The sequence below is a fragment of the Giraffa tippelskirchi genome, chromosome 5 (genome assembly GCF_054371585.1).
Source record: "Giraffa tippelskirchi isolate mGirTip1 chromosome 5, T2T-mGirTip1v1.2.pri, whole genome shotgun sequence".
NCBI lineage: Eukaryota > Metazoa > Chordata > Mammalia > Artiodactyla > Giraffidae > Giraffa > Giraffa tippelskirchi.
This window is the reverse complement of record NC_137279.1, coordinates 151,744,477-151,768,440: the sequence shown is the minus strand read 5'-3', so window position 1 is coordinate 151,768,440 and position 23,964 is coordinate 151,744,477. Positions and strand designations below refer to the sequence as shown.

General features: G+C 39.7%; 1 long non-coding RNA gene and 1 other non-coding gene across 6 annotated transcripts in view; one reads left to right on the top strand and one right to left on the bottom strand.

Annotated features, from left to right (window-relative positions):
• LOC145506337 (uncharacterized) overlaps window positions 1–23,964 on the top strand; it is a 788,916-nt gene that overhangs the window by 349,990 nt on the left and 414,962 nt on the right. For 3 of the 5 annotated variants that reach the window (XR_014053776.1, XR_014053775.1, XR_014053773.1), the window contains 3 exons: window positions 7,572–7,628; window positions 7,717–7,881; window positions 10,235–10,310. This is a non-coding gene — a long non-coding RNA (uncharacterized LOC145506337). Of the gene's footprint in view, window positions 1–7,571; window positions 7,629–7,716; window positions 7,882–10,234; window positions 10,311–20,498; window positions 20,699–23,964 lie in introns of all 5 variants that reach the window. The other 2 variants (XR_014053774.1, XR_014053777.1) reach the window with 2 other exon arrangements.
• TRNAG-UCC (transfer RNA glycine (anticodon UCC)) lies at window positions 12,252–12,324 on the bottom strand. Its single transcript has one exon. It is a non-coding gene; the product is annotated as a tRNA-Gly (tRNA).

Sequence of the window (23,964 nt, the reverse complement as noted above, 5' to 3'; positions counted from 1 at the left end):
CCACTAACCAGAAAATGAAAGATCATGTGAGTAATTCTTATGGCCTGAGCCTGAATGATGTTTACATCACCTCCACCCACAATCCATTGATTACATCTCAGTTATACTTTCTTATCTAATAGCTTGGAAGACTAGGGTATGCAGTCTTGATAACTGTCAAGGAGGGAAAGAAATTACTTTGGTGATCAGCTAACAATTTCTACTGCAGCTTCATAGGGACTTTGTGAGGATTAAATTAGGTAATAACCTAGACTGTTTAGAACCGTGCCTAGCATATAGCTAGCATTATATAAGATGTGACTAATATTTTTAGTATTAAAGAGGTAATGTTAATAAAGAGTCTAGCAAACAGTCGGACACATAAAATACTGGAGAAATATAATGTATCACTAACCATCATTTGGAGAAGGCAGTGGCACCCCACTCCAGTACTCTTGCCTGGAAAATCCCATGGACGGAGGAGCCTGGTAGGCTACAGTCCATGGGGTCGCTAAGAGTCGGACACGACTGAGCGACTTCACTTTCACTTTTCCCTTTCATGCACTGGAGAAGGAAATGGCAACCCACTCCAGTATTCTTGCCTGGGGAATCCCAGGGACGGCGGAGCCTGGTGGGCTGCCGTCTATGGGGTCGCACAGAGTCGGACACGACTGAAGCAACTTAGCAGCAGCAGCAGCAACATCATCATTAGAACCATCATCATTGATATCATTAGAACCATCATCTGAGAACTGAGATCTCAATATAAAATTTGGCTTTACCATTATCTTGGGTAAGAATTTTCTTTTTAATTTACAGTTTTCTATTTGTGAAACAGAAATGTCAGTGTTTTTTATTGGTGATGATAAGGATAATGATTTAGCTACCCTAAATTATAGAATAGCTAGGAATATTAAGTGAATTTAGATATGAAGTTGCCTACTACAATATTTAGTACATGATATGTACTCAAAATTAAGTCTCATTTCCTTCCATAGATTACAAGGATAAAAGGAAGGTGAGAGAAATGCAAAGATCAGTCAAAACAGTTTTTATATAAAAAGCTAGACATAATCTGTAGGGAAAGAAGAAATATATTACACAATATTCTAGGTACTTCAGCCTTCATGGAAGATACATTTTTATGGTAAAACAACTGAAAAACAAGTAAACAAATATGTATGTGTATATGTATATTTGTGTGTCACACATATATGTTCAGATAGTGAGAAGTACTACCAGAACCCCCAAGAGGCAGAGAGAGTGTTATAAAGTAATGGTGATAGGGATAGGGGTACATTCATTTTGAAACTAGGCAACTTGGAGTCTAGGATAAAATAAAACAAGGCACATATATTTTGATCATCAACATTTTTACTACTTTCATGTCATCCACTACCGTGAAAATTAGGCAATGTCTCAGTCCAAACTTGCTCAGAGAGAGCTGCTAAGAGATATTATCAACTTTAATAATGACAACATTTGCTGTATCTTCTCATCATCATAGTAACCCTCACACAAAGGAGATAAAAGAAGAGATCTGGAGTTTTCAAGTGCCACATGAACTGGGTTTCAAGTTTAGAAGACCTGTCAATTCAAATTTATACATGGATGACTCCAGAGTACTTTATATTCCACTGGGGTTAGTGGGAACAGAAATCAAAGTAAGAGAGAAGAAAAAAATGAAAGTCAGTATGCAAACTAATTGCTATTTAAATCTATTTGGCTTTAGAATCATGGTGACTAAATTTATTTCTTCACCCCAAAAGTACAGATACTCATCAAATCAGTATACGAAATTACTACAGATGATTGAATCTACTGAATAATATAGAAAATCTGTTTTAGTAATCTAGGGATTGGTAGTTGTCTCACCTTAGTGAGTTACTCAGGTGACAAGACAAATCTTTGTATGTATGTATTATAATCTACCTGGTAACATTGACCTTAGATTTTACTGAGATGGAAAAATAAAAGTGATATAAAAAAAAAAAGTGATATAATCAGAAATAGCAATCTTGTAGGGAATTACCTCATATCTGTGATCCAGAGAAAAGGAGAAGAAAGAAAGAAGAAGGGGAGTTCAACCTATATCAGGAAACCAAAAGCCTTCCCAGAGGTTTTGGCATCAATTCTTACAAGAAACAATCTCTGAGGATGAGGTGGGAGCGTGGGTGGGGGGGCATCAGGAGATACAGGTAGCATTCCCAGGCATCATGACCCACAGTAGATCTGTAAGCATTGGTTCTGGGCTTCTAGTATTCAACCTGTATTGACACTAGGCTGGTTTTATAGAATGAATAAGAGACATTTCCATGTTCGCTCATAGCCTGGAATAGTTCCTATACTATCCGATTTACTTGTTCTTTACATGCTTACTTCAACCCATCTTTCAAACCATGTGTTCCTGGTTCCATTATTAAGTTTTTACAAGAGTATATTTGGCAAGTGAGTAAAAGCAGAGGGAAGAGACATGAGTCCTCTAACTATGGTGGTCCTGTACACAGTGGCTTCAGTTGTGTCTGAGGTCAGAAAGCAAATCTATGTCCAGAAAACTCATGTGGAGATTTAAATGGTAGTTGGAGATTATATAATTTATGGTTGAACTAGGTATTGGGTGTGACAGAGAGAAAATAGTTAGGAATTACTCCAAGATTTTTGACCTGAGCAAATAGAATGGAATTACCATTAACCACCATTCAACTGCAGTGAAAAAGACTATAAAGAGACCATATGTAGTAATACCAGGCTGGTCTTGTGAGATGAATTATACATTTTTCCATGTCCATCCATGGCTGGAATAGTTGTAGCACAATCAGATTTGTATCTTCTTTATGTTCTCTCTAACTTGGGTTTTAAAAGTACCAGAACTTCCCTGGTACCCTTTATAAAGGAGATATAGAAACAACTGAAAAACTCTTTTCCATTACAAGAAAAGTGTTCAAGTACAAGTCTTTGGCGATGAGTTTAAGAATAATGACAAAGCTACTACTATGAAAATCCAATCTCCTCTCAAAGTAAACCTCCATTTTATTAATTCTCCAAAACAGCCATAAAGTTTGCATTTTTGCATCCAAAAAGAAACAATTTGTTTCCTTGAAATTTGGCTAGAGGCTGTTCAGAAGTAAAGTGTTAGAAGTCCTCTGAGAACACTATTTAAATACATTACAATGTCCATGGAATTTGTGCAATGCAGTGTTCCTGATCTGATCATTCTGCTTTGATTTAGAAAAATCTGTGGATAAAGTGAACTGGGAAGCTGTGTATGTGATAACTGTAATGAAGTGTCCACTGTGGATACCTTACTTAAAATCTTGTAAATGAAAGAGTGAATGGGTAAAAAGCTTTTTAAAAATGCTTTTTAAACAATCATTTCCAAAAGATTCTAGAACAGGGATCCTCAACCTTTGGGTTGCCAACTGATACCTCCTGTCAGATCAGCAGTGGCATTCGATTAGAAATAAAGAGCATGATAAAAGTTATGCACTTGAATCATTAAGCTTGAGTGGTTTGGTCTCCTTGCTGTCCAGGGGACTCTCAAGAGTCTAATCCAACACCACAGTTCAAAAGCATTAGTTCTTCAGCACTCAGCCTTCTTTATGGTCCAGCTCTCACATCTGTACATGACTACTTGAAAAACCATAGCTTTACTATACGGACCTTTGTCAGGAAAGTACTGTGTGCTTTATATTTTTATTTTTTAATTAATTAATTAATTCTAATTGGAGGCTAAATACTTTACAATATTGTGGTGGTTTTTGCCATATATTGACTTGAATCAGCCATGGGTGTACATGTGTCCCTACACTGTCTAGTTTTGTCATAGCTTTTCTTCCAAAGAACAAGTTTCTTTTAATTTCATGGCTGCAGTCACCATCCACAGTGATTTTGAAGCCCAAGAAAATAAAGTCTGTCACTGTTTCCATTTTTTATCCATCTATTTGCCATGAAGTGATGGGACCAGATGCCATGATCTTAGTTTTTTGAATGTTGAGTTTTAGGCCAACTTTTTCACTCTCGTCTTTCACCTTCATCAAGGGACTCTTTAGTTCCTCTTAGTTTTCTGTCATTAGGATGGTATCATCTGCATATCTGAGGTTATTGATATTTCTCTTGATTCCAGCTTGTGCTTCTTGTAGCCCAGCATTGTACATGATGTACTCTGCATAGAAGTTAAATAAGCAAGGGGACAATATACAGCCTTGACGTACTCCTTTCCCAATTTTGAAACAGTCCATTGTTCCATGTGGGGTTCTAACTGTTGTTTCTTGACCTGTACACAGGATTCTTGGGAGGCAGGTATTGTGTGAATTATGTGCAAAGTATTAATACATAAAATTATATTTTGATTTTATTAGGCTTTCAATCATGACTCTTCCCTTTTCTACCCTCATCAAGTCCTGGGATGACTGGGAAGCCAAATTAGAGATAAACAGATTATAGGTGGACATAAATGTTACAGTCCAGGGAGAGCCCACAGAATGGTCATTATTCTAGAGTTTGACAGTTTGGTAAGGAAAATGCCTATTTTCCATATATGTGTGTGTGTCTCTATCTCCTCTTCCCTCTTATTCTCGTTTTCTGTCTCTCCCTCTCCATGTGAGAATAAGATCTGACAAGTGACATTTTCTATTCTCCAGTCTCTCATTTCTAAAAACACATGCTAATCAACATCTTACCTAATTACAAAATTTCATGGTAAACATTTTCAGGTTTTCATAAGTCCTTGTTTTTAAATGGATTTCTTCCTTGACTCCTTGCCAACCTGAAGAAAACATCCCAACCTGTTAGTATCATACCTGTAATTATATTTCTTGGAAAAATCTTATTTCCTGGGAGCACAATTAATGCTATCTCTTTATATACTCTTTCTTTCATTATATTACCTCAGGTTCAGAAAATGTCATTTTTTAATCCTGTCTTTTTGATTCCAGGAATTTTCCTGATTGAAGTCCTGCTACCTTGTATTCTCTGCTTAAAATAATCTATTCTTTGGAAATCATCTAATCTTAGCAAAGACCCACTAATGAACTAAAGATTGACATAGTAACTGTTGTTCCAATAGGAAAAACATTTATGGGTGAGGGGTATAAGTTCCTCTTGTTTCATTTCAATAGTAGCAATCAAATTTCTAATTAAAATTAGCCACTCAATTGCTTTCTAAATGATTCTGGTGACTTCATTAATCTGCAGTGATGAGCTACCTCTGTAATATTTAATATCCTGACAAGCTACATATTATCAAATATGAGTCAAATTCCAGTCAGCCCTATGATATTTCTGGACACTAGAAATCCATTGCTTCTCTCTTATGATGAGGGCATATTTTCAGACACAGTTCATATCCTAAATATACTGAACACTTGTCTAACATTGTAAACTCCCAGAGGGCAGACACCAATGGCAGCTACAGTGCATTTTAGCTCATTTGAAGAAACACTGAAAGGAGATGACAAAGTGGCTTATCAACTCCCTCAGTCACTCAGCTGGAACTCCTTGGTCTGAATATGGAGAGATTATTCTCAGAGGTTAGTAGGATCTCTATTATTTCTGAGGTGAGATTTGCCCTCTTGTAGGCATCATGTCTCTTAAAAACAATTTTATCATAACATGTCCAGAAGTTGCTTTTCTCACATAACCCTGTCACTTGTGGATTCCGTCTATGATCCTGTCATGCTCTTAATCTTTATTTCTTGTCCCATTACCTGTGAGTCAGTCTTAACCATCCAACTAATATGTAGACATCACTTGCATAGTTAAGAGTCAGGGCCAACTAACATGATCAAAAGTCAACTCATTATCTTTACTTCAAAATATGCTTATCTTCCAGGGACTCTAGTTATCTGTGTCTGAAAGGTGAACATTCTTTCTCAATTCCCTTTCTTTGCCTCCCACATTCAATCAATGGCTGAATCTTGATCCTTCTGTCTCTTTAACATTTCTCTATCCTCTCCTTTACTTCACTCCTGACATGTCTCAGATCATCATCATCCTAGCATTTGATGGCACTATCCTAAGCACTTCTTTTCTCTTCCTAGTAGTGATCTAAATCTTGTGCATTTACGTACAGTTCACCTCTATACGGGAAATTCAGGGGAAGCTATTCCAATCCCCAGATTCAGGGGTATGTTTGGCCAATCCAGTGGTAATTCTATATATATATACCTTACCCTAGTAATTGGATCAGGGACCTAGCTTTTCACATTCTGAGACAAAAGATTGAATCAAGAGCACGTGATTCATTTTGCCAAAGAGATGCAAGGAGATTATTTCTGGGATATTGTACTGATGATATTAACCCTGGATTAATTTACCACTGTGAGGGAAGCCAGCCAGAGAATGAAGCATAGCCAAGGGAAGAGCAGAAAAATGGATCTGGGGACCCTGCATTAAGCCATACTTGAAGCCCATGCTACTATTTTCATTACATGAGCCAATAAGTTTACATGTTGATTAGCTAAATTTGACTAGGGATTTCTCTCATTTGAAACATACAGATCCTAACTGATATATCTTGTCTTGCCAGAGTTATCACAATGGGCTGATAACTCATTTCTGCATTAATAGCATGTTCCCCTCCAGTTGACCACCCACTCTCCTGACAGGATGATCTTTCACCAAACCCCACAGATCTATTCATGGGCTCTCTACTTAATCCCTTACTGTGGTAACTTATTATCTTCAGAATAAATTAAAACTCATCAGCATGACACACAAGATCCCACATTACTGGATTGTTTTCTGCCTTCTCAGCCTCATATCTCATTTCTTCTCAGTGTGAATTCTATACACAACTCTGCTTAAGTAATTTTGGCTCCTAGAATAGAAAGTCTTTATCACTCACCTCTTTGTCTTTGTACATGCTGCTTTCTCATCTCAGAATTTAGCTAATTCTAATCTGTTCCGTAACCAGCTACTTTGAACCTACAGTATGCCCAAATATATGCAGTCCGTTGATAAATCTCCTCCCCTTGCTGTTTTCCTGATGAAGTTCTGCCGTAAAACTTGTCTGTCCCTCACAAGAATTTGTTCTTTCTCTCCTTTCATGCCTCCCTTCCTGTTGGCACATGTCACACTCTGTTTCAATCGTTTGCTACAGTTGGTTTCTCCTTAGCTCCTCTGTTGGAGGCAAGAGCTATGTCTTAATTAATCTCTATATTCCTGATTCAAGTATTAAGGTTGGATTAACAATTTATTCACAGATTTAAGTAAACAGAAGGCCAGATTATTCAAATTGGAAGGTACATTATATACCAGTTAATCCTAAAGTTTGTGAGGGGGCTGGCCTATTGCCTGGTGAAAATTGGCAAAAGATACTTAGTACCCATGTAAGAGAGTTCATAGCAGGTGGCAGGGCCTAGAGTGACTGAAGATCATGCAGATGCAGACGACATCCACATCGCAGTTCAGCAGATCATTGTCAGTGGAAAAACGGGACCCATGTTGCCAACACTTCTGATATTTGTTTAGGAAAAAGAAAGAAACCTCTGTGCAGGCCAGTGCAGTAGGTGGATCTCACATATGTGGGCTAGACATACCCATGGCCTGAGAGTCAGCCCCCTCGGGCTTATTCCAACTCCCTTATTTTACAGGTGAGAAACTAAAACCAGGACCAAAACAGTTTTCCCTAAGAGATCGCTCAGTCCAAGGTACATCCTCTTCTATGTATTCTCATGGCCCCCTGCACCCTTACTCAGTGACTTAAAGCAGTCTTTTTATCTCCTTCCTCTATCACAGTGCAAGTTCTCTGAGCACAGAGCATACACTTGTCTTTCATTCTTCATGGGACCAGGTGCTGAATACGTGCTCAGTAGATACTCCGTGAATGAGCATTGACTGGAAATCATGCAGCTTGCAGATAGCCTTTGACTCTTTGACATTACCAGCACCTTTAACATGTAGGTATGTAGATTTACCTCATGGGACACTTAATAAAGCTTTCTGTACTCAGACCTTGGAAATGAGGAGTTGGATGGATAGTAGTCACTAAAATACTGGAAGGGTCACATAGATCATAATCCCTACTACAAGACATAGAAATCAAATAGCTGAAGAATGTGTTGTAGGTAAGGAGGAAGGAGCATTAGTTATGCAGGCAAATGTGGAGAGATTCCTAAACTGAGTGACCAAGGATATGTAGGATTTTGATAAGTAAAGAATTAGCTGTTGGCTTGGGGAGTTGCAGTTTTCAGTGAGGCTCATGCACTTATAATGTCTTGCTGTTTTCATTTTTCCCTCTATCAGCATCTCTGTTACCGGTTAACCTTGTTGAAAATTCCCTCTTTAGAGTTTAGAGCAAGACACTCAAGGAAAGCATCCTCCAGATAGATCCATTTTATTTCCAGTCTGTTGTTCTGGACCATGGACAATACAAAGACCATGGAGAATTCTTTATTAGAATACTAATAAAAAAATGAATAAAACACTACCAGCAAAATGAAAGTCCTAGAGATTCTAACAAAGTTTTGAAGTGTCTTGCTGATTACCTGTAGCCCAGTCAAATTCTACCTACATCCAGGTGAATCCTAGAAAGTCATAAAATGAGGATGCTCTTCTCTGGAGGAAAAAATTCTTGTTATGGAATAGGAAATTTTGCCTATTTATTCTGAGGAAGCTGGCTCTAGTTGCATATTTACCAAAAACTCTCTGAACAGTATCATGTAATACCATAGAGTAATTGTGAAGTCAACTGGTTTTTCATGCAGTAATAAATGGATACTATTATTATACACATGTTGTGTGCTGCTGCTGCTGCTGCTGCTAAGTCGCATCAGTCATGTCCGACTCTGTGCGACCCCACAGATGGCAGCCTACCAGGCTCTGCCGTCCCTGGGATTCTCCAGGCAAGAACACTGGAGTGGGTTGCCATTTCCTTCTCCAATGCATGAAAGTGTAAAGTGAAAGTGAAGTCGCTTAGTCATGTCTGACTCTTCACAACCCCATGCCTACCAGGCTCCTTCGTCCATGGGATTCTCCAGGCAAAAGTACTGGAGTGGGTTGCCATTGCCTTCTCTGATTGTGTGCTTGGCTACTTCTATCATTATCACTCTTTTATCTAACAAGCTTTCAGAACAGGTGTTCTTATTTTCCATTTACAGATGAAGAAACAAAGACTCAAAGGGATTGAGGGACTTAAGTGCCATGTAGCCAGAATGTGGAGGAGTTGCAAATTGAGTCCAGCTATAAATGACTTTTTAAAACGGGAGTTTTTTTGATATCACCTGATTAGGAGGAGGCATTTAAAGAGTCCAGATCAAAACCTCAGGGTTTGAGATGGCTCTGTCATTTATTTAAAGTGAAACTCTGGTCATGACATGTATTTTCTCTGGTCCTACTACCTGAAATGGGGCTAATAATAACCCTTTTGCTGCCCACTTTATTCTACCCTTTGTTGTGCTCAAAACAGAGTTTCAGAGTAACAACATAAATATTAATCATTAAGTTGCTTGGGGGAACAAATCTGATGAGAATCATGAGACCCATTCTCAGTCATTTCCTTTTGAAGATGAGGACTTGATGTTTTTGCAGTAGTTTGATACAGTGTGATGGTTAAGAACATAGCCTTCAGAATCAGATATATTTAGGTTCCAGTCCTGGCTTTCCCAGTTGTATTAGCTGTGATTGGCAGAATAATGACTCTTCAAAGATATGCATATGCTAATGCCCAGAACCTGGACTGTGTTAGGTTACATGGCAAAGGAGATTCAAGTTGCAGGTAGGCTTATGGTTGCTAATTGGCTGATCTTCAGAAAAGGATGGAGAAGGCAATGGCACCCCACTCTAGTACTCTTGCCTGGAGAACCCCAGGGACGAGGGAGCCTGGTGGGCTGCCATCTATGGGGTCGCACAGAGTCAGACACGACTGAAGCGACTTAGCAGCAGCAGCAGCAGCAAGAAAAGGACGCTATCCCAGATTAGCCAGGCCAGACCAATGTAATCATAAGGGTCCTTCCAATTATAAGATGTAAGTAGAAAGCAGAGAAATTGATGTGACCATGAAAGCAGAGGTCAGAATGACAACATTGTTGGTTTTGAAGGATAAGGAATAGGGCCATGAACCTGGCTATATAGGCAGTCTCAAAAAGGTAGAAAAGGCAAAGAAATGGGTTTGTAGAGCTTCCAGAAAGAAATGCAACAATTCTGTTGACTCCTTCATTTTAGCCCTGTGAGACTTGGATTTCTCATCCCCAGAACTGTAAGAAAATAAATTAGTGTTGTTTTAAGCTACTAAATTCATGGTCTTTTGTGATTGTAGCCATAAAAAACAGTATACTAGCTGTGTGACCTTGGACAAATTAGAAGACCTCTTTGAGCCTTACCTGTATGACATGGTAAGTAACCAACCGGTAAAGGTAGCTTTACTAGTACGATTAAAATCATATAAACAATACCATTAGACTAACAATGTTTTAATAGGATGTAGGACCGTGTCTTTATCATAATTAGGGTCAACCTTGATTTTCCTGTTTACATGGCACTATCAACCCTGAGAAGCTCTGGGCAGAGAAATGTGGCTGACTCATTGCAAACATAACTGAACACCCACTGTACGTTACCACATTAACTGACTAAGATTTCTGCCGGAAATATCTGTTGCCTAGTTAAGGAAGTATCCCCCTGCTTTGGAAGCCTAGGCAACTGCATATGTGAAAGTTTCTGGTTTCCTAGGATTGCAAATTAAATGTCAGGGAGATAGAAATGCTGCAAAAGGATTCCGAGAAGCAGCACAATAAATTAGATAAGAAAAGAGATCCTTATTTGGCTCAGAAAGACCTTTCATAGAAGCCACTATTGGATAAACCTTGGATGATGGCATCTACCTCAATCACAGTTTCTTATGTATCATGATGAAATTGGCAGTTGTGCTGATTGGAAGCCATGTGGTTCTTCTCGCCTGTGTAAGATCAGGAATCAAAAGAGCCTAATTCTGATTGACAAGTTACTTAATTTCTCACTGAAATTCTGTTTCCTCTTCAGTGCCATGGCACACACAGAGTAATAAAAGCACTATGAAATTTAAATATGGTAATAATATCTAATATTTTTTGGTTGCTTACTATTTTCTCGTAGATGTTGTACTCAGTCGTGTCTGACTCTTTGCGACCCCCTGGACTGTAGCCCACCAGGCTCCTGTGTCCATGGAATTTTCTAGACAAGAATACTTGAGTGAGTTGCTATTTCCTACACCAGGGGATCTTCCTGATCTAGGGATCGAATCCGTGTCTCTTGGGTTTCCTGCATTAGCAGGTGGATTCTTTACCACTGCACCACCTGGGAATCCCTGCAAGGAATAATTCTAAGTACATTATATCTCACTAGTCTTCACAAAAACACTGCAAAACTCCCTGTTTTTACAGATGAGAAAACTGAGGCCTGGGCAGATTCATTTCCCAAGGCCATATAGCTAGTAAGCAGTGAAAGCTCTTAGGCAATGTGCTCAAATGTATCCCTAAGACTTGGTGCCTGGCATGATAGTGGCTCAATAAATATGAGCTATTATTAATATACAGTTGATCTTTGAACAACTTGGGTTTGACCTGCATGGGTCCACTTATCTGTGGAATTTTTTCGATAGTAAATACTAGAGTCCTACACAATCTGAGGTTGGTTAAATCTGTAGATGGGAACTATAGATGGTGGAAGAACCATGTATACAGAGGGCTGACCATAAGTTATAGCAGGGAATTCCTAGCACAGAGGGTTGATGTCCCTAGCCCCTGAGTTGTTCAAAATCCAGTTGTGTATCTACTGTGCTGTGTTGTTGTTAGGATTACATAGGAAGCCTTTAAAAATTTTTTTTAAAAATGCATTTTGATAGGTTCTATAATTGAAATGCTCTTGTTTCTCCCTCTTTCATGTACTCCTAGCTCACTGGGGTTTTGTAACAGGCTCCTAACTCTTCTTCCAGAGTGTTCCCTGACCTCACAATGCTGGGGGATGACATTCCCTGACTGGGAGCAAACATGCAATACAGTAGAACCCTATGTAATATATTACATAAGTCTTTTAGCATGACGTGGTTAATGCTTATCTTTCCAACCTGTCTGGAGCCCCATGTCCACAAATCAAGGCTCTGTCAGAATACTTGCTGTTTTCTAGTTGTGACACATTCATCTTTAGCTGAGCACACATATAGTACATGTGATATTCAGGCTGCCCTGACTCCCTTTTCCTGCCAGATGAACTAACACACACCTTCCAAACTTAGTGTCTGGACTAATGCAACATCTTTTTGTTTTTGTGACTACTCCATGTGGCATGTGGGATATTAGTTCCCTGACCAGGGATTGAACCCATGACCCCTGCCTTGGAAGTGCAGTGTCTTAACCACTGGACCATCAGGGAAGTCCCTGATGTAACATTTTTAATGAGCATTATGTATATGGTGTAAAGTGCCTGGTCTGTAAGTAAATCTTTGCTAAAAGGAAACAACTCAACTTTTGTTCAGTGTTCTTATTTCATTTCCAAGATCATCCAAATACCCTCACTCCGCCACTTGTCTCTTGCTTTATTCATGCAAACCCTCATAGCCATTTCCGGAAGTGAAGTGCAAGTCGCTCAGTCATGCCCGACTCTTTGTGACCTTGTACACTATAATTCTCCAGGCCAGAATACTGGAGTGGGTAGCTTTTCCTTTCTCCAGGGGATCTTCCCAACCTAGGGATTGAACTCATGTCTCCCAGATTGCAGGTGGATTCTTTACCAGCTGAGCCACAAGGGAAGCCCAAGAATACTGGAGTGGGTAGCCTTTCCCTTCTCCAGCAGATCTTCCCAACCCAGGAATCAAACTGGGGCCTCCTGCATTGCAGGCAGATTCTTTCCCAATTGAGTTTTCCTATATCATCTTTATTCTTCTACTTGGTACAGGATCTCCTGACTCCAGGATTTAGCTTCCTTCACAACTCCATCATTGTTCCCCTTATTCATCAACAACCATCCTATAATCCCTTTCCCTGGCTTCAGGACCTCCCCTCACCAAATTCTGGAGGTTAAGACCCAGCATCAAAGGTCACCCTTCTTTGAAGATGCCATTGCTGACCTCTCCAAGTATAGTTGTGTTCTCTTCTAGCTCCTACAGAGCTGATTCCCTACTTTATTATGGTATATCTCTTGTTGGAGTAACTATTACACTGATTTTATTTTTTTTTAATCCATCGGTGGCTCAAACCGTAAAGAATCCGTCTGCAAAGCAGGAGAACCAGATTCAATCCCTGGGTTGGGAAGGTCCCCTGGAGCAGGGCATGGCAACCCACTCCGGAATTCTTGCCTATCTCTAGGCGTGGACAGAGGAGCCTGGTGGGCTATACTACATGGAGTCACAAAGAGTCAGACATGACTGAGTGACTAAACAACAAGGCTAAGCCTCTAGAAAGCAGGTATAATGTTCTAGTTATTCCTGTTTTGGGCCTTAGCACTTAGTCTTAAGTGAACCACTTAAACTTCTTTTAACTCACTTTCTTAAACTGAGAAAGATGTAATAATTAATTTTCTGAAGATTTATGAGGATTAGGGATAGTTATAAAAGGGGTAGGGTACACAACAGTGTCTAGATATTTGGTAGCAAATATTTCTATTGCAATTCATAGACAACATGAACAATTGCTCAAATAGAAATGAAGAAAATGACGTGTGTTAGGTTTTGCCTTCTCCAACTTATACAAGAGCTACAACTTACTCAGTATTAGCTGTGGCATGTTAAGGGGTAGGTGTTCAGGTTTATACCTTTTTCTTTTTGCCATTATATCCACTATCCTGCATTTCATACTATTGAGCTTCTAGAACTAATACCCTTCTAGAACTAACACCCTTCTAGAACTAACATCCCCAAAAGATGTCCTTTTCATCATAGGGGACTGGAATGCAAAAGTAGGAAGTCAAGAGGTACCTGGAGTAACAGGAAAATTTGGCCTTGGAGTACAAAACGAAGCAGGATAAAGGCTAACAGAATTTTTCCAAGAGAATGCACTGGTCATAGCAAACACCCTCTTCCAACAACACAAGATGATACTCTACACATGGACATCATCAGATGGTCAATACCCATATCAGATTGATTATATTCTTTGCAGCCAAAGATGGAGAAGCTCTACACTGTCAGCAAAAACAAGACTGGTAGCTGACTGTGGCTCAGATCATGAACTCCTTATTGTAAAATTCGGACGTAACTTGAAGAAAGTAGGGAAAACCACTAGGTCATTCAGGTATGACCTAAATCAAATACCTTATGATTATACAGTGGAAGTGACAAATAGTTTCAAGGGATTAGATCTGATAGACAGAGTGCCTGAAGAACTGTGGATGGAAGTTTGTGACATTGTACAGGAGGCAGTCATCAAGACCATTCCCAAGAAAAGAAATGCAAAAAGGCAATATGGTTGTCTGACGAGGCCTCACAAATAGCTGAGAAAAGAAGAAAAGCTAAAGGAAAAGGAGAAAGGAAAGATATACCCATTTGAATGCAGAGTTCCAAAGAATAGCAAGGAGAGATAAGAAAGCCTTCCTCAGTGATTGATGCAAAGAAATAGAGGAAAACAATAGAATGGGAAAGACTAGAGATCTCTTCAAGAAAATTAGACATACCAAGGGAACATTTCATGCAAAGATGGACACAGTAAAGGAAAGAAATGGTATGACCTAACAGAAGCAGATGCTTACTCCTTGGAAGGAAGGTTATGGCCAACCTAGATAGCATATTTAAAAGCAGAGACATTACTTTGCCAGCAAAAGTCCATCTAGTCAAGGCTATGGTTTTTCCAGTGGTCATGTATGGATGTGAGAGTTGGATGGTGAAGAAAGCTGAGCGCTGAAGAATTGATGCTTTTGAACTGTGGTTTTGGAGAAGACTCTTGAGAGTCCCTTGGACTGCAAGGAGATCCAATCAATCCATCCTAAAGGAGATCAATCCTGCGTGTTCATTGGAAGGACTGATGTTGAAGCTGAAACTCCAATACTTTGGCCACCTCATGCGAAGAGTTGACTCATTGGAAAAGACCCTAATGCTGGGTAGGATTGGGGGCAGGAGGACAAGGAGATGACAGAGGATGAGATGGTTGGATGGCATCATTGACTCTATGGACATGGGTATGGGTAGAATCCAGGAGTTGGTGATGGACACAGAGGCCTGGCGTGCTGCAATTCATGGGGTCGCAAAGAGTCAGACATGACTGAGAGACTGAACTGAACTGAATTGAACAGAAGCAGAAGATATTAAGAAGAGGTGGCAAGAATACACAGAAGAACTACACAAAAAAGATTTTCATGACCAGATAACAATGATGGTGTGATCACTCACCTAGAGCCATACACCCTGGAATATGAAGTCAAGTGGGCCTTAGGAAGCTTCACTATGAACAAAGCTAGTGGAAGTGATGGAATTCCAGTTGAGCTTTTTCAAATCCTAAAAGATAGTGCTGTGAAAGTGCTGCACTCAATATGTCAGCAAATTTGGAAAACTCAGCAGTGGCCACAGGACTGGAAAAGGTCAGTTTTCATTCCAGTCCCAAACAAAGGCAATGCCAAAGAATGCTCAAACTACCGCACAACTGCACTAATCTCACCACTTCCCTTGTGGCTCAGTTGGTAAAGAATTTGCCTGCAATGTGGGAGACCTGGGTTCGATCCTTGGGTTGGGAAGATCCTCTGGAGAAGGGAAAGACTACCCACTCCAGTATTCTGGCCTGGAGAATTCTGTGGACTGTATAGTCCATGGGATCGCAAAGAGTCGGACATGACTGAGCAACTTTCACTTTCACATGCTGGCAAAGTAATGCTAAAAATTATACAAGTGAGGCTTCAACAGTACATATACCATGAACTTCCAGTTCTTCAAGCTGGATTTAGAAAAGGTAGAGGAACCAGAGATCAAATTGCCAACATCCACTGGATCATCGAAAAAGCAAGGTAATTATGGAATAACATCTACTCCTGCTTCACTGACTATACTAAAGCCTTTGACACTGTAGATCACAACAAACTGTGGAAAATTCTTAAAGAGATGAAAATAGCAGACCACCTTATCTGCAATCTGAGGCATCTGTATGTAGGTCAAGAAGCAACAGTTAGAAACGGACATGGAACAACGGACTGGTTCCAAATTGGGAAAGGAGTACGTCAAGGCTGTATATTGTCACTCTGCTTATTTAACTTATATGCAGAGTACATCATGAGAATCGCTGGGCTGGAGGAAGCACAAGCTGGATTCAAGATTGCCGGGAGAAATATCAATAACCTCAGATATGCAGATGACACCACTCTTATGGCAGAAAGTGAAGAAGAACTAAAGAGTCTCTTGATGAAAGTGAAAGAGGAGAGTGAGAAAGTTGGCTTAAAGCTCGATATTCAGAAAACTAAGGTCATGGCATCTGGTCCCATCACTTCATGGCAAATAGATGGGGAAATAGTGATGGAATTTATTTTGGGGGGCTCCAGAATCACTGCAGATGGTGACTGCAGCCATGAAATTAAAAGACACTTGCTCCTTGGAAGAAAAGCTATGACCAACCTATAGCATATTAAAAAGTAGAGACATTACTTTGCCAGGAGCATTACTTTTGTCCTTCTAGTCAAAGCTACGTTTTTTCCAGTGGTCAAGTATGGATATAAGAGTTGGACTGTAAAGAAAGTTGAGCACTGAAGAATTGATGCTTTTGAACTGTGGTGTTGGATAAGACTCTTGAGAGCCCCTTAGACTGCAAGGTGATCCATCCAGTCAATCCTAAAGGAAATCAGTCCTGAATATTCATTGGAAGGACTGATGCTGAAGCTGAAACTGCAATACTTTGGCTGCCTAATGTGAAGAACTGACTCATTTGAAAATACCGTGATGCTCGGAAAGACAGAAGGCAGGAGGAGAAGTTGATGACAGAGGTTGAGAGGGTTGGATGGCATCACCGACTCAATGGACATGAGTTTGAGCAAGCTCCGGGATTTGGTGATGCACAGGAAAGCTGGTGTGCTGCAGTCCATGGGGTGTACAAGAGTCGGACACGACTGAGTCCTGATGTATCTAGAGTAGATCATGGGCACCTATTAATTCATCAGTGTTTAGCCTTAGCCAGCTCATATTTGTGATGGTGCTTATTCTCTCTGCTGGTTGGGTCTCCAGGCTGTCTACCAACCCTGCGTATGTTCCTCCCTGCACCTGACTTTTTGGTATGTGTTCTGGACTTTGCCAACTTTTTTCTCTGAGGGCCACATCTGATCCATTGTGGGTCTTGGTTAAAATCTCCCCCCAAACCTGTGTTTTTTTCCATCCCTTAAACGCTATCAGCTGGACTGCCGCCTGGGGGGAACACAACCCTTCAGCCTTTTTGGTCCCTCAGTCCTCGCTTTCTCTTACTACTCACCTATTGACACTTCCAATATTTCACACTTTGTTGCAACTCAGAGTTCACATGAGTTATGTGAATGTATGACTCATGTTTTTGCAAGGGCAGAAAGACTAATGACACGTAGCTGGATTCTGATGTTCTGTTCCTTCCTTCCCAAGCCAGTTTATGAATCCTGGTGAAGCATTTATTGGCAAAGATTCCTCCTTCACTTTAATAAGTTTAATTCCTCTGTGCTCAGAGAAATCACTACGTCTTGTTACATCTTGCAAGAAGGGAAGTTGTTTGTCCAAACTCCTTAGATTGCTTGGTTCCTTCAAATGCCTTTTAAAAAATTCATAGAGGAAAATGTGTATATTGATATAGACTATTAATTTGAATATAACTCATAACAAGTGTGAGTCATTAATACCATCTTTAAGTCCACCTAGTACCTAAATTCCTAGTGTTAAATGAGGTTTTGTAGCATAGAAAAATGTCTAAAAGAATATTTCTGTAATGGAAAGGGGTGTAACTTTAAATTAAAATCAGTGAGTATTCACCCAGTATTCACCTTTCCCCTTCTTTCTAAAACTTTCTTCGAATGAAGCAGAGGAATTCATCGTTTGGCATACAATTCAGTGCATAATCTTTCCATTGTACAAGTAGCAAACCTCAAGGCAGGGAAACCAGATCTCATCTGTAGAAATTACTTTCCTCCTTCATTTGTAAGTCATTTGAGGATTCAAAGATTTTCTTTTAAGCACTAAATTTCCAAAAGATCTTAAAAAGTACCTCCTTGAAAATTTTCATAGTGAATTAAGCTATGCAGTGGACTATGTGACTTATCATTGCATAAACAGTTCAGCCTGTGTCCCTCTTGATAAGAACAGAGAGAAACTCTGAATCATAAAAAAAAAAAAAAAAAAAAGCCCACAGAACTAAGTAGCTAAGTATAAGGATAGGGATTTGTAATAATGTGACCCTGCAATGGATTTATAAGTCTATATCTAGGGACTCCCCATCCATCTATTGGTCTTTTCATTCTTATTCTGGGCTTTGGCTATTACTGGATGTTCTTTTCCATCTGAACCTTCTTATTTGGATCTTGAATTGTTATTATTATCACTCTTTACCTTTACACTAGTTTATCTTCCTTGATACCCTTGATTTCCTGTAGCAGGGAAATCAAGATTTTCTTCAACTCTTCCTTTTCCCAAGCTCTATAGTCAGTCAATAAATCCTGTCAGTTTTGCATTTTAAATGTTTCTCTAGTTAACACACACTACTACCACTGCAAGACACAAAGACTCTTCCAATTGCATTGCCAGTATTCTAGTTCAGGGGTCAACAAACAGCTGCCTGCAGGCTGTATCCAGCCTGCCAACTATTTTGGCTTATTTAAGTTTTATTGGAACATAGTCATGTTCATTTGTTAATGTATTTATCTGAGGTTGCTTTGGTGCTACAATGGCAGAATTGAGTACTTCTGAAACCTATATATTTACTATCTGCCCCTTTTCAGAAAATGTTTGCTGATTTCTGTTCTAGTTCATGTTCTATCATCTCTCACCTGGATAATTATGAACGGCCTTCCAATTGGTTTTCTTGCTGGTAGTCACTCTAACGCCAGTCAGTCCACCACGTTGATTCCAAAATCTCTTTCTATCTCAAATCCTAGTAAATTCCTTCCAATACTTCAAGACTCAGTTTATAACCATTCTTTTACAAGTTTAGGCACTGATGGTACAATGGTGAGTAAGATAAACTGGATTCTTGCCATCACAGCTTTGTTCTTTATTCTAAATGAACAGATAGTCAATTAAGATGTGAAATTTACTATAACTGATATATTAATCTAAGCAAATTGTCTAGATTTAAATACTTGATCCATTCCATATCAACTGTTACCATGAGAAATTTACTAACATTTAGCTTCAGTTTTCATATCTCTACTATGGTTTTGATGATCAAATGAGATAATCCACACTGTGTGTGTGGCCACATATTCAATACTTTTAGATAATTATTGGGAAAGTATAGCTCTTTGGGAATATTAAGCAGGAAGGTTTAAGCTAATCTTGAATGTCAGGGATTGGCTGGTATGACTTTTATTAATTTTTAATTGGAGGATAACTGCTTTACAAGATAGTGTTGGTTTGGTATAACTATTTAACTGAGATCTCAGGGGTCAGTTAGCAATAGGAACAGTTTCTGGGCACACGGAATGGCACTTGTAAAGAACTGGAGAGGGGAAGAGTTCAACATGGTAGTGTGGGAACATCCTGAACTTACCTCCTCCCACAGACACAAAAAGTTTACATCTACATATGGAATAGTTTTTCTCTGAAAAGGACCTGAGAGCAGCACTCCCACAGCAAAAAACAAAGGAGGCATACTGGAAAGGGTAGGAGAGGCAGAGACATGACCTCATCCGGGACAACACACCAGGTGCGATGACTCCACAGTTAGGAGGAATCTCCAAATACAGAACTCTCCCTTGAGGAATGATGGGAGGGATTGTTCCTCATATAAGGCACCTTGACCCTGGGAGCTGGCACCAAGAAGACAAGCTCCCAAAATGCCTGATTTGAAAATCAGTGGAGATTAAGACTAGGTGAATCATAGAACTGTAAGTAATGGAGATCCCACTCTAAACAGTAAATTTCACATCTTAAAAAAATGTGAAAATTCAATCTTCCTTAGATTCAGAACAAAAAAGAACAGATTGAAAAACACCTAGACCATAAGTGATAAAGACCCAATACTAATTTTAAAGCAGCTTCTGGAGAGGCAGGAACCTGTGGGGACTTTATCCAGGGATAGAAGCATTGACAGATGCCATTTTTGTAATCTAATCCTAACTTACTGGTGACAGAGCTGATGGGCATGATTTCTGGTGCCCTCCTTCCAGTCTGCCAGCACTGGAGGACATGCTCTGCCCATCTCGTACTGTAAGAAGGTTGAACAAGCTCCCTGTATCCCATCTACTCTGCATAACACTGAGCTGCAAATTGGTGAGTTGCCTGGGCCTTGGTCACCCCACACAGAGACCCAGCTGCAACAAGGCCTATTGAGAGCCTCTAGTCCTTCTTCTTGCACAGGAGATGAGCTGTACCCAGGCTGGACAAGTGCCCCAAACCCTGACTCATTATACAGAGATCAAGCTACAACTGGAACAGGCAAGCAACTTTCCTGTCTCTCTCCCCACAGTGGTCAAACTACAACTGAGCCAAATGAGTGCCCTGAACCTCACTATTCCTATACAGCAGCCACAACCGTATCGCAGCTAGTGGGTGCATGCAGCTCACATGAGGAACACCCATAGAGTGCCTCGCCTTGTGGCCACAAGAGATAGTGCTTCTAGGCCACATGGAACAGCTCCTATAGAAGATCACTTCTTTAAGACTGAGGTAGGTAGCCTTTTTACCCAAGACATATAGATAAACACATGAAGATAGGCAAGATGAGGAGATAGAGGGATGTGTTCCAAACCAAAGCACAAGGCAAACCCCTTGAAAGTTACCTTAATGAAATGGAGATAAGAAATCTACCTGATAAAAGTTCAAAGAACTTGTCATAAAAATGCTTACCAATCTCAGGAAATGAACACAGTGAGAACTTCAACAAAGAGACAGAAAACACCAAGCCAAAGTTTCAAGTGAACTGAAAAATACACTGTGAAATCACTCAGTTATGCCTGAGTCTTTGCAACCCATGGACTGCAGCCCACCAGGCTCCTCTGTCCTTGGGATTTTCCAGGCAAGAATACTGGAGTGGGTTGCCATTCCCTTCTCCAACCTACATAAATAGGTACTAAATAAAAGGTGAATGTTAGCAGAAAGAGAGAAATAGATGGCAATACAATAACAATAGGGAACTTTAATGCCTCACTTACATCAATAGATGGATCACCAAGACAGAAAATCAATAAGGAAAACTGGAAAGCTACATGCAAAATTGGACCCCTTTCTTATACCACATTGAACTATTCCAAATCCTAAAGTATGATGCTGTAAAACTGATGCACTTATATACAATCAATATGTGAGGAAATTTGGAAAACTCACCTGTGGCCACAGGACTGGAAAAGGTCAGTTTTCATTCTAATCCCTAAGAAAGGCAACACCAAAGAATGCTCAAATACTGCACAATTGCACTCATCTTACACACTTGCAAAGTAATGCTCAACCATGAAATTCCAGATGTTCAAACTGGTTTTAGAAAAGGCAGAGGAGCCAAGATCAAATTGCCAACATCTGTTGGATCATTGAAAAAGCAAGGGAGTTCCAGAAGAACACCTACTTCTGCTTTATTGACTACACCAAAGCCTTTGACTGTGTGGATCACAACAAGCTGTGGAAAATTCTGAAAGAGATAGGAATACCAGACCACTTGACTCTGCCTCTTGAGAAATCTGTATGCAGGTCAGGAAGCAACAGCTAGAACTCGACATGGAACAACAGATCGATTCCAAATTGCAGAAGAAGTACATCAAGGCTGTATATTGTCACCCTGCTTATTTAACTTATATGCAGAGTACATCATGAAAAATGCCAGGCTGGATGAAGCACAAGATGGAATCAACATTGCCGGGAGAAATATCAATAACCTCAGATAGTTAGTGGAGAAAGAAATGGCAACCCACTCCAGTATTCTTGCCTGGAGAATCCCAGGGATGGAAGAGCCTGGTGGGCTGCTGTCTATGGGGTCACACAGAGTTGGACACAACTGAAGCGATTTAGCAGCAGCAGCAGCAGGTAGGCAGATGACCCCACCCTTATGGCAGAAAGCATAGGAGAACTAAAGATCCTCTTGATGAAAGTGAAAGAGGAGAGTGAAAAAGTTGGCTTAAAACTCAACATTCAGAAAACTAAAATCATGGTATCTGGTCCCATCACTTCATGGTAAATAGTTGGGGAAACAATGGAAACAGTGACAGACTTTATTTTCTTGGGCTCCAAAATCATTGCAGATGGTGACTGCAGCCATGAAATTAAACGATGCTTGCTCCTTTGAAGAAAAGTTATGACCAACCTAGACAGCATATTAAAAAGCAGAGACATTACTTTGCCAACAAAGGTCTGTCTAGTCAAAGCTATGGTTTTTCCAGTAGTCATGTATATATGTGAGAGCTGGACTGTAAAGAAATCTGAGCACCAAAGAATTGATGCTTTTGAACTGTGGTGTTGGAGAAGACTCTTGAGAATCCCTTGGACTGCAAGAAGATCAAACCAGTCCATCCTAAAGGAAATCAGTCCTGAATATTCACTGGAAGGACTGATGTTGAAGCTGAAACTCAACTACTTTGGCCACCTGATATGAAGAATTGTCTTCACAATTCTTCTGTCTTCACAAAAGACCCTGATGCTGGGAAAGATTGAAGGCAGGAGGAGAAGGGGACGACAGAGGATGAGATGGTTGAATGGCATCACTGACTCAATGGACATGAGTTTGAGTAAACTCCGAGAGTTGGTGATGTACAGAGAGGCCTGGTGTACTGCAGTCCATGGGTTCGCAAAGAGTTGGATGCAGCTGAACGACTTAACTGAACTTACGCCACATACAAATATAAACTCTAAATTGATTAAAGACTTAAATATAAGATCTGAAACTATCAAAGTTCTAGAAGAACAGGCAATCTTTTCTTCTAAAAGAAAAATAGGGTAATCTTTTTGACATCGGTCTTAATTTGTTGTTTTGCTTTTGTTTTTGTTTTGGACATGTATCCTTAGGCAAGAATGACAAAAACACAAGTAACAAATGGGACTCCGTCAAACTAAAAACTTTGACGTGGTAAAGGAAACCATTGACAAAACAAAAAGGCAACCTATAGAATTGGATAAAATATTTGTAAATGATTATCTGATATTGAATTGATATCAAAATATATAAATAACTAATAAAACATAATAGAAAAAGCACAATCAATTAAAAATGGACAGAGGTCCTGAGTAGACTTTATTCTAAAGAAGACATACAGATGGCCAACAGACATGAAAAGATACTCAGCATCACTAATCATCAGGGAAATGCAAGTCAAAACTACAGTGAGATATCACCTTGTGCCCGTTAGTATGACTCTTATCAAAAAAGTAAGAAATAACAAATGTTGGAGAAGGTGTAGAGAAAAGGGAACTCTTTTTTTTTTCTCATTTTAAAAATTTTATTAAAGAATAAATAACACTTATTTATTCATTCATTCCTTTCAGATTTTTTTTTAATAAATTTATTTATTTTAGTTGGGGGCTAATTACTTTACAATATTGTAGTGGTTTTTGCCATACATTGACATGAATCAGCCATGGGTTTACATGTGTTCCCCATCCTGAACCCCCCTCCCACTTCCCTCCCCATCCCATCCCTCTGGGTCTTCCCATTGCCCCAGCCCTGAGCATTTGTCTCATGCATTGCACCTGGAATGGTGTTCTGTTTCACATATGATAATATACATGTTTCAATGCTATTCTCCCAGAACGTCCCACCCTCACCTTCTCCCTCAGAGTCCATAAGACTGTTCTATGCATCTGTGTCTCTTATTCTATCTCGCATATAGGGTTATCGTTACCATCTTTCAAATTCCATATATATGCATTAGTATACTGTATTGGTGTTTTTCTTTCTGGCTTACTTCACTCTGTATAATGGGCTCCAGTTTCATCCATCTCAATAGAACTGA